Source organism: Petaurus breviceps, unplaced genomic scaffold, assembly GCF_028583685.1.
Source record: "Petaurus breviceps papuanus isolate PSGF00001 unplaced genomic scaffold, PetGlider_PUasm1.0 126, whole genome shotgun sequence".
Taxonomy (NCBI): Eukaryota; Metazoa; Chordata; class Mammalia; order Diprotodontia; family Petauridae; genus Petaurus; species Petaurus breviceps.
Window position 1 is genome coordinate 304,314 of NW_027185655.1, and position 11,654 is coordinate 315,967.

Sequence of the window (11,654 nt, forward strand, 5' to 3'; positions counted from 1 at the left end):
TTTGGCCTCCAAGCTGAGAAGAGTGTGATCATGTGAATTATGGAATCTTTCTTTGAAGCTTCAATCCATTGGGACCCTCGGGTCCTTTTACCAGCAGTCCCTTTTTTTTTCCTTATATGTCCAGATTCCAGTCTTGAATAGGTTGGGGTACAATACAGAATTACTCTAGCTTCTCTCCTCTGGAAAGAGTCACTGAGAGCTTATTGGAAGAACCTTATTACCAGGTGATGAAGAGGGCATAAGAGATGATGGTATTCTCTAATGTCAGCTTGCATCCTAGGCAAGGGTTTGTCTGGCTACTTGTCTTCCCTTGTTTTCATTGGCTTATTTTCTCTGTTACATATTTTGTTTTGAAACAACAGAACTTAAACCGCAAACCACAATCACTCAAACCACAACAATTCCCTACAAAGTACCATGGGCAAAGTGGAAAAGTAGGACATTGGACTTGGACTCTGGAAGGTCTGAGTTTGAATCCTGCTGCAGGCACTTACTAGCTATGTTTCCCTAGGAAAGCCATTTAAAGTGTCAGTCTCAGTTTCCCCAGCTATTAAATTCACATAAAAAGAACACCTCCCCTTGCCAAAAAAATAAAATTAAAAAGAACACCTACCTGACTAGGTTATTATGAGAATTAGATGTTAAATAAGATTTGAGTGTACACAGTCACATCTGTGTATATATAGCCAAACATGTGCACACATACATATATGCATAATGTTTATATTATTGATTGTTCAGATATATATGTACATGTATATGTATATGCTATATCATTTGCAAACTTCAGTGTTATATAAATGCTAGGTATTGTTATGATTACTGTTATAGTTAGCATTATCATGAAAATTATTGGGATCTGGTCATGTCACTGGTCACTTACCCATTCTTAGTCCAAGTTTCTTCATCTATAAAACAGGGAAGTTGGCCATGATGGTCTCTAGGATACCTTCGAGGTCTAAACCAAGATCCTACAAACCTAGGTGTTAGCACTTTATTAGCACATCAACCCTTTATCATCAGGGATTACTTTACCTGAAGTGGGGATGGGGCAAAGAATCAAATCACCCCCTTGAAATATTTGTTGAATTGAAAAGAATCACATTGCAAAGAGTCCTCTCTCTCATTGAATTTATTTACAGTTGGGTTAAATCTTAACTGTACTCAGACCTTCCTCCTTTTATTTTTTCCCTTTCTATTTCTGTTGCAAAGCTAAGCCCTAGAAGATGAAATTCATATATGAATGTGAGATAGTGTTTGAGATTTTATGAGTGGTGCAGTGATAGAATTCAAAAGTATGGTGTCCCCAGCAAACAAAATCCAGATAGGTTGAGACTAGGCTCTATTGAACACTAATTCAGAGAGAGTTACCCTTTGAGAATCCCTATTTTCTGTTTTTCTGCTTTGGCTGCCAGAAAAGTTCAGCTTTCTATGAGTCTTTTAACTATTATTACTTGTACTCTTGGAATTGTAATCATTTCAAAAGCATTTCCTTCTGTTCAAGTGATGTCTTGAATGTTCTTGATCTTTCCAAGTAGCTAGAATGGCCCATGCTTCAAATCCAAGGCAAAGCCCCTGCTGATACCCAATCCACTGGTTCTTGGGATAAGGCCATGTCTTCCAGGGTGATTGTTAGGGTGCTAACCCAGTTCTGTCATTGCTCGAATGGATTTTTAGACCAGACAAAATAATAAGATGCTTATTTGGGAGAAATGGCTACTTGATTCTATCCCAAGAAAGGATTTATTGGCTTTTGATGAGATACTCTGTCAGTAAATTCTTTCCCAAATTCTTTCCTTCCTCCTCAGATAAGTTAATTCCTTGGGATTCAGTTTTGGTGGAGATTTCCATGTTCCTCATTTTTAATATTGTGTATTGTATGAATTATTGAGCGCTGCAGTTGTAGACTATGCTTGCTAGATTGTTCATTGTATTGGACTAGTTCTCTTTTTAGTTTAGTCTGATCTTCTAACTCTAGGGTCTCCATCACACCTATCAGAAACTAAGATCAGGGCTCTGTAACCCTGTGAAAAATATGATTCAGGTAGATTTGCCTTCAAGTGACCTAGACTCCTTTGTTTCTATCCCTTCATTTTCCTTCTTGATTATTATCTAATATCCTCATGAGCAGTGCCCCCTAGTATCCATACAATTAGCTCATATATATATATATATATATATATATATATGTGTGTGTGTGTGTATATATGTATATATATGTATACACACACACATACACATATTAGAGTGACTGATGAAGCTTAACATGCTTCCATTCTCCCTGTTACTAAGATATATCAGTGGACCGTGATCTTGCCCTCTACCCGGAGATATCATGAACCATCTGCATTTTCTCATTCATTAGATTTTTTTTTTGTTCTTATCATTTTCTAAGTCCACCACTGAGGATTTCCTCATCCTACTTGAGGTTTTCCGCTAGGATGTTTAGAGTATTGTGGACAAAACAGCAGGATTAAGGTTGTCCCTCCATGATTATTTATTCTTACCACATTTCTACCCCATAAACTTTTCTGGCCACAGATAATTTTGACTATGTCTCTTACAATACTTTTCATGAATGGGTCATCCCTGATAGATATCCCAAACTTTGCATGTTCAAAACAGAACCCATCTTTCTTTTCATCCTTCTTCTAAATTTCTCTCTCTCTTTTGAGGGTACCATTATCTTTTTAGTCTCCCTGATTTGCAGTAGCGGAATTTTCCTTGCCCCCCTGACTCTCCTTTTACCTCATATATCCAACTAGTAGTTGAATCTTTCCGTATCTACTTGCATTCCATCTCTTACATCTTCCTGAGAATTGCCACCCTAGTTCAGTCCTTTCTCACCTCTCCCTTGGAATACCACAATAGCCTCCTAATATCTCTCCCTTCCTCAAAGCTTTCTCTATTCAAACCAAAGTCAACTAAACAATTTATTGGGGGCCTAAGATGGGCAAGTCACTGTGCCAAATGATGGAGATTCAAAGAAAGGAGGGAGAACAAGCTTTGTTCTAAAGGAGCTTACAGTCTAATAATCAAAATCCATCTTCTGCTCAGCTGTCAAAGTGTTTCCTAAAGCTCAAGTCATTCTCCTGTACAATAAACCCAGATGCCTATTTCCTTAACGATGAAGTAGGCACTCTGCTGTTATGTATTTAAAGTCCTTTGCATTGTAGCTCCAATCCACACATTTTCTAATATATGATCATCTTTCAGGATTTTACACCCCTGTCAAACTGTCCCTCCAAGTTGCTCCCATATGACATTGTTTCCCATCTCTATATTTTCCTATCTCACCTCTACTAAATCCTTACTTTCCTTCAAAGCTCAGTACATGAAGCCTTCCATTATGTCTTTCAGTGCCTTCCCCCCAAAATAGTTATTCAATACTTATTCAAGTATTTATTTTGTATGTAATTATATATGTACATTTGGGGAAACTAAGGGTCATGGTACATAGAGCACTGTGCCCGGAGTACAGATTAGTTGTGTGACCCCAGGCAAATCACTTGACCCTGTTTGCCTCAGTCTCCCCATCTATAAAATGAACTGGAGAAGGAAATGGCAAACCACTCCATCATCTTTGCCAAGAAAACCCCAAATGGGGTCACAAAGAGTCAAACATGACTGAAATAACTGAACAGCAGCATACATGTATGTACCATTTCCCTCAATAGACTGTAAGCTCCTTGAGAACAGGGACTATTTCATTTCTGACTTTGTATCCCCAGTGCCTAGCCCAGGGCCTGGAATATAGTAAATGCTTACTAAATGTCTGTCAATTGAATGATTGCTAATAGGCTACAGGCTACTCCCAGTTTTGTTTTGTTTTAACTAGGAAAGCTTACATCAAAGTAATGAATGTCTAATTGCAGAAATTACTATGTTATCATCAAGTAAAAAATGGAGAAAGGAAATAATAGAAGCAATTCCTTAATTCTTGACTCCTTCAAAAGTAGGTTATTTTTTCCTTAAAGTGTATTTAATCAGCCAAAGACTTGACTGGTTCAAGTAACTAGGGGCTCCAGCTACTGATATCCTGGAATCCTAAGGCCAACATAATCATGAAGATCAATGCTATGTTTGGGTGGTAGAAAACTATGGATTCCTCCAATGAGCTTTCTTCTGATGAACTAACTTGAGCAATCCTCAATGCCTATCCTTCCCTTGGTCTGCCTAACTAAACTTACTTTTGTTAAGGTTTGAATGACTTACCAATGCCCCATTGTGTCAAAACCGAAACTTAACTACCAGGCAATTGAGTCAGGCCTAACCCAGACCAGGGTAAATAATCCTCTTCCTTCATTACTTCCTCTTCCCAATTAATACTACTGAAATAACTTTAAAAGTGGAGGGGGGCACATTTAGACACAAAGAAAGAAATAAAAATGTGGGTTCATAGACTAGAATCATTAGAAGCATCAGAGATGACCTAGTTCAACCACCTTGCTTTATAGATGAGAGAATGCAGACCCAGAGAGGCAAGCTAACTTGCTCAGGGTCACAAGATCACTGACTTATGATTTAACTTCAACTGTCCTAATTCCTCCTTCACTGATCCTTTCAGTACCCTAACAGTGCCTCAGCCGGCAGCAACATCTTCCAGATTAATTTCTCCTTGGGTCATTCCTTCCCAAAGAGTAATCCAGACTGATCTGCCAGGAAGACACCAACCACTCCAACTCCAAAGTGCTAGAAGTTAATCTGTCTCTAGGGCAGGGGGCAAGCAAACCATTGTCCAACAAGTGGAAAAAGGAGGGAGGGGGAAAAGCTGAAGGGAGAGAAAAGTAATTTTCAAAAGAGAAATCCTTGGGACAAAAAGAAAGCTGTGTCAGGAGTTAAAGTGGAAACACCCACCCCCAAGTTTCCTCACATCTGAATGCTGAAGCCACACTTATCTTTGGCACCCAACAATGTCATTCGATCTGTTCTTAGGGCCCTGCACGCAGCGAAGCATGCACTGGATATTATTTTATGATGTTTGCCTTGGAACCATCCTTTCTGGGTACCGAGCACTGGTGTTTTTGCAGATTCTTGTGCAAAGCTGGGAGAAGCTGTTTCCAATTTCGTGAGCGTTTATTGCTAATCCAAAGTGACTGCAGCATTACCTCCAGGCCTCCAGACAGGAAGCTGGATGGGGACCTGGGTGTCTTGGAGATCCTGCTCTTCCCCTGAAATTCTGGAAAGGGTGGGGTTTGCTTACAGAGGTGAAGGTAGATGGCCAGGTGGGAAAGAAGACAAAGGTTCAGACAGGAAGGTCTAGGCAAATGCAAAGCAGTCATGGAGGATTTCTCCTGAAGTTCCTTGCCCAATTCAAGGAAAATATTATTCATTTCTATAGCAAGGTAGGTCTTAGAAAGTGCATTCCTTTCTCTGGGGGTGGGGAGGATTAGCTAGGCAACATAGGTATTATTAACCCTAGTCTACAAATTGCAAGATGAGTTTCAGGGGCTTGATCAGTCATTGTTCCAAAAATACCATAGATGTAGAGGTAGAAAGGATCTCTGAGGCCCTAGAAGAACAATTCAGCTTTCTAATTTTATGAAACCCAGGAATTAAGAAGATGAATGAGCACATATAGCATTTTATGGTTTGCAAAGCATTCTAACTACTTTATCTTCACAACCCTGTGAGATAGAGGCTATTATCCCCATTTTACAGATGTAGAAACTGAGACTGAGAGTAACTAGGTGACTGGCCCAGAGTCACACAGTTGGAAAATATCTGAAACCAGATTCAAGGTCAGATTAGTCTGACAATGAATGCAGCTCTCTAATACACAAAAGTCCTTTCATACTAGGGCTTGAACCCACAACCTCTGATTAGAGAGTTACTGCTCTCTCTCCTATACCATACTTCCTCCATGTCCCTTCTTACAAATAACACACCAGGGGATTGAGCCCAATCCCCTCATTATTAATCTAGAATTTTTTCCATGACACAGCATTGCCTTGGTTTCTAGTGAAAGGAAAAAGCTCAATAGCCAATGCTTTCAGTGCTCTGCTCTGGATTGCCTTGATAATCTTTTATCAGCTATAATCAGATAAGAAATAACTGTGTGATTGATTTGCAGTAAGAGCATAGTCCCAAGTAAAAACTCCTCTCTGTAAACATACTATGATGCAGTCCCAGGGAAATCCTGGTGTTAGTTAACCTTAGAAGTGTAACTAAATCATTATAAAGTGTGTATCTTAAGTATAAGACTATCTATAGTTTAAACTTTATATTAAAATAATAGAGTAAGAAAGTTCTGTAAAGGGCTGGGTGAGGCATCAGAGGGCTAATTGTGGAAAGTAGAGTTGACATCATAAAGTTAGGACACCTGAAAAATGCAATCCTGCATGAATCAGCTCCTAGAGGACTTTGTTGCACCATACATCAATCAAGGGACTTGTAAATAATTGTGAATTTTGGATCTCAGTTTCTCCTATAATACTGGGCAGACTGTAGACTCCACCTTTGCTTTTCTTAATAAATGTTGCTTTCTTTGCCTAGAGATTCTCCCTAGTTTCTTTTTTATACTAGCCTTCTCTTCCCAAAAGACCTCTATTCTACTTTCCATACAGGAATAGATTAAAGAGAAAGAAAGCTGACAATGACTTTCTCCTAAGTTTGGTTCTCCTAATCAACAACAAAGTTTATTTTACTGGGAAAACCTCAATTCAATCTGGAAAAAAAAATATCACAATCATGGAATAATTAAGGATCTGTGAAGTTTTTTTTTAATGTGCTAACAAATTTATTTGACATTACTTATAGAATTTTATCTTGCCAAACCTTTTCTTATATTTCAAGTTGAGTTTATGGTGTCATATAGCTGTCCTCAGAGGAAAGAGATGTAGTTTATATGCAGAAACAATGAAATTGTCTCCCCATTCAAATAAGATGCTACATGAATTTACATGAATTATGCTATTTGCAAAACTGGCCATTAGGAAAATGCTATTGTAAGTATGTTTTAAATAGGACTTCTCTTGATTTGCCTAACAAAAAATAGTAAATATTAAAATAGAAAATAAAAATACTCTTTGAACTTCAACCTTTTACCCCTCATTTCATTCTCTGGGATCAAACAGAATTAGTCAAATCTGTCTTCTACAATATAGCCCACAAATATTAGGAGAAAGTTATATCCATTCTGAGTCTTTTCCTCCAGACTATAGATATCTGGTTCTTCCAATGAATCGTCATATTATATGGACTCAAGGCAAACTTCACCATACTACTACCTTTGCTTGGTGGCTTTTTAGTTTACAAAATAAAGTCCTTCTTAGACAGCAGCATCCAGAATTGAACAGCACTCGAGATGAAGACTGACTAGGGCACAGTACAGAGGGACTCATCACCACCTTACTGAGAGAAATTATGTTTTTCATAAAGCATTTCAAGATGGAAATACCATTCCTGGTATTTCAAATCCTACTAATGACTGAGTTTTGAATTCAATAAAACTCTAGTTGTGTAGACAAACTACATTCTAATAATACATCTGCTACACTGTACTTGTGAAGGTGATTTTTTTCAACCCAAGTGCAAGCCTTTATGTTTATGTTTGTGGGATTTTACTTTATTTATTTATTTACTTTATTTTACTTTATTAGATTAAACCTAGGGAAGTCAGTGATGAAGTAGACAGAGCACCAGGCCCAAAGTCAGGAAGTGCTCCTCTTCCTGAATTCAAATAAGGTGTCAGACACTTTCTAGCTGTGTGACCCTAGGCAAGTCACTTAACCCTTTTCACCTCAATTCCTCATCTGTAAAATGAACTAGAAAAGGAAATGGCAAATCACTAAATATCTTTGCCAAGAAAACCTCACAAAAAGCCAGCCATGAATAAAAAACCAACTGAAAGATTCAAACCAATACTGTGTTCCATCCAGCTCTTCCTATCTCTGTCATTGAGTTTATTAGCTAACCCTCTCAGTTTTGTTTCATCAGCAAATTTGATAAGCATGCAATCTATGTGTAGGATATACACATATTTATGCATGTATGTATGTACACATATAAACAAAAACATATAAATCTTATATATAAGCATATATGTATACTAGTAGAGTACCCCACCCAGAGATCTGTTTAATTGTGTTCCATTTCACATAAAAGTAATATATTATACAGGGCGGCCAGGTAGCACAGCGAGTAAGAGCACCGGCTCCAGTGTTGAGAAGACCTGGAGATTGAATCCTGGGCTCAGACACTTAGCACCCACCCAGAAACACCTGGCCGTGTAACCTTGAGCAAGTTACTTAACCCCAATTGCTTTAAAAAAAAAGAAATATATTAGGATATATTTCAATCAGTGAAGAGACATTTCTAAAGCATCTATTATGTGCCAGGCACTGTGCTGAGGATGCAAAGAAGAAGCCAAAGAGGGCCCCTGCCCTCATGAAGCTCCCAATACATACTTAACATAAACACTTCATTTAGAATCAAGGTGACATGTAGTCAATGTATACTTTAAACCATCAGGCTAAGAACAGATGTCCAGGTACTCGAGATGAGGGGCCCTGCCATGTTTACACAGAGCCATTAATAAGCACTCAGTGTGCCCAGCCATTATCCGGGTCTTAATCCATCTAACTCTTGTCATTTTAGCATCATATTAATCCATATAGCTCCAACTCATTCACATGAATAGCATGAGATACTTCGTCAAATACATTGTTAAAGCCTCGGTAAACTGTGGCTACTGAATGCCCTCGTGCCACTATAGTGATCTCGTTCACAAAAGGAAGTCAAGTCAATATGGCCTGACGTGCTCTTGGTGCGCTTTGAGGGTGACTAGGTGTTAGCTCTCAATTCCTTACTTATTTTCAGTGTCTATTTTCCATTGGTCATTTCTGTTGGATCTGCTTCACATTGGCTATTCTCTTTGGAAGAAAACAGAAACAAAATACCAGTTGAGCATCTCTACCATCTTTCTGTTGACAATCAACATTATTCCACCCACCCCAAGTACAGGCTCTGTCTCCTCTTTGATCCTCCTTTTTCTTCTCAATGCAAGTCCTTTATATCATCCTTAGCTTCCCTTGGCATTACTGACAATTTTTAATAAGATAGTACCATTCTCTTACATTTATTCTGGCACAATGGAGAAAGCACTGGGCCTGGAGTTAGAATACAAATTCTTTGCTGGACTCAGACACTTATGAACACTGCAACCTTAGACAAGACATTTAATCTCTGCCTCAATTTCCTCATCCATCAATGGATACAAAACAACACGTACCTCTCAGGGTTGTTGTAAGGATAAAAATGAGCTAATGTCTATAAAGTGTTTTGCAAATATTAAAGCATTATATAAATGATAGTTCTTGTTTTTATTCCTTTCATCTGCTATATATTGCTTATAAAAATTTTAAAAAATGGTTGGTACTTTCCCATGCATTGGCATTTTCTGTTTTACTTGTTTGAATGTTTCATCATTGTATTTTTATACTATTGTCATTATACTATTATATTAATAATAATTATAATATCATTATACCATTTATATTGTTACTATAATCAAAAGTTATTCATTATTCAATCAAAAATATTCATTAGATTGTAAGTTCATTGAGGGAAAGGGCTGTCTTTGCTTTATACAGGGACTGACAATCAGTAGGCACTTCATAAATGTTTATTGATTGTTTGATTCAAGTTGAAGCAAAAATGACCAGAGATATGCTTATCCAATCTGCTATAGAAATCCTGGCAAGCCCTGTACCCTGTAGTGAATGACTGGCATTAGTACATTGCTAGGTATGACATAAGATCTGGACTCTTAAGTTTATATATACATATATATGTGTGTGTGTGTATATATATATATATATATGTACATACACATTTATACACATATACATATATCAATGAAGCAGATGTGAAATTTGAAGATTTAAATTAACCATATGTTTAGAGGCAAATCTAATTAAGTAAATGATGAAAAAAGAGTAAAACAATTCTCTGATTCAATTCAATCAGCAACTAGAAGGTTAAGTGTCAAGACCTTCAATAAAGTATCAGAGTTCTGCTGAGAATCTTGCTTTTTGTGGGATGCAAAAGTGAAAAGACTAGTGGAAAGCCATCCCTTATTTAGTAGTGGAGTGACTGGGAAATTTGCATATTTGCAAACCAGTCCCAGAGGCAGATGGGGGCCCTGCAAAGATCATCCCACCACAATCATTTATTGCCAACAAGTGATTTAGTCAGACTCCTGGGCAAGTAAGTTGAGACTGATGGACATTCATCTCTGCTGACTCTGAGCCAAAAAACCAGAATGTCAGTCATAGAACATTTGCCTGAACCAGACAGTAGCTCAGAAATAAAAATTCATTTCATTTCAAATGAAAAAGATTTTGTATACTTTAGGTCAGGAACTAATTACACTGTGTGGTGGCCTGGGCCCTTTATGAGCACAGTTTTAGGAAGACAAAACTATAGTTCTGATGAAGCCTATGGCCCATCTATGAGCATTGGTATGGGGTAAATAGGTCAGCAGGCTACAGAAGCCTTATGAGGGTCCAGATGAAACTGGGGAAACAATTATTCATGGGTCCAGAGGATGAGACCAGTGCTTCCCTATGTAATATGAGTCTTGCATAACATTACATGTGTTAAATGAGACATATTTTACTTTTTTCCATTTTATTATATTTATATAGATTTATATTATTTACAATGACATGTTTATATGTGTGAATTATTATAATATAATTATAATGTTTATTATATATTATTTATTTATATTAATATTATTTTTACTTAATATATTATCCCATTATGTACTGCCTGATGATGATAAAGTTGTTACTGAGTTGTTTCAGTTGTGTCTACCTCTTCATGTGTATGTGAGTACTATATATGTATATATACATATGTCCATATTTCTGCATATACAAACATACAGAGAGAGAGAGTACATTTTATGGGAAGTCAAAGGGATGGTGAGTAAAGCCCAAAGATTGACGTTCTTTTATAGGAATGGTAACATTGATTTGATTATTGTTCTTAGAGTTAGAGGTGGAAAATGGGGACTTATGGGGGACTGACTGGGTATGGCATGAAGAAGACAATGATATGTAGGGAATATGGCTCATCTATAATGAGCTCTCACTCATCCAAAGCCCAGGAGCCCACTATAGGAGCCTGAGTGCTGCATCCCAGTTCATGGCACATGTAAATGGAAGAACATAGTATCATGGCAAGCAGGAAGATGGCCACAAAAGGGTGAATACTAAATACATGTAAAGCGCTATGATATTACTCCTTGAAAGTTTAATAGCAGGAGCAGAAATGCAGGGTAGGTTAGCTATTAACAGTGACAAGAATTAAGCACAATGGTCCTGTAGCCCTCCTGGTTCTGTGTCCATGTATCTCTGTCTCTCTCTGTCCCTTTGTTTTTCTTTCTCTCCACTTCCCCCACACACACCAAATAAAAACAAAAAATGAAAGTCTACAGGCTTTGAAAGCAATATTAGTTTCAATGGTAGAATTTTTCCCCCCACACCTCATCTCTCCCCCTTTCCACCTTTCTCTTTTACCCTTGCTCCCTTCCCTCTCCCCTTCCCCTTCCCACTGTCCCATTATTTTCTCTCCCAACTCTCTCTACTCAGTTTCTCTCTCTCTCTACTCAGTTTCTCTCTCTCTCTACTCAGTTTCTCTCTCTC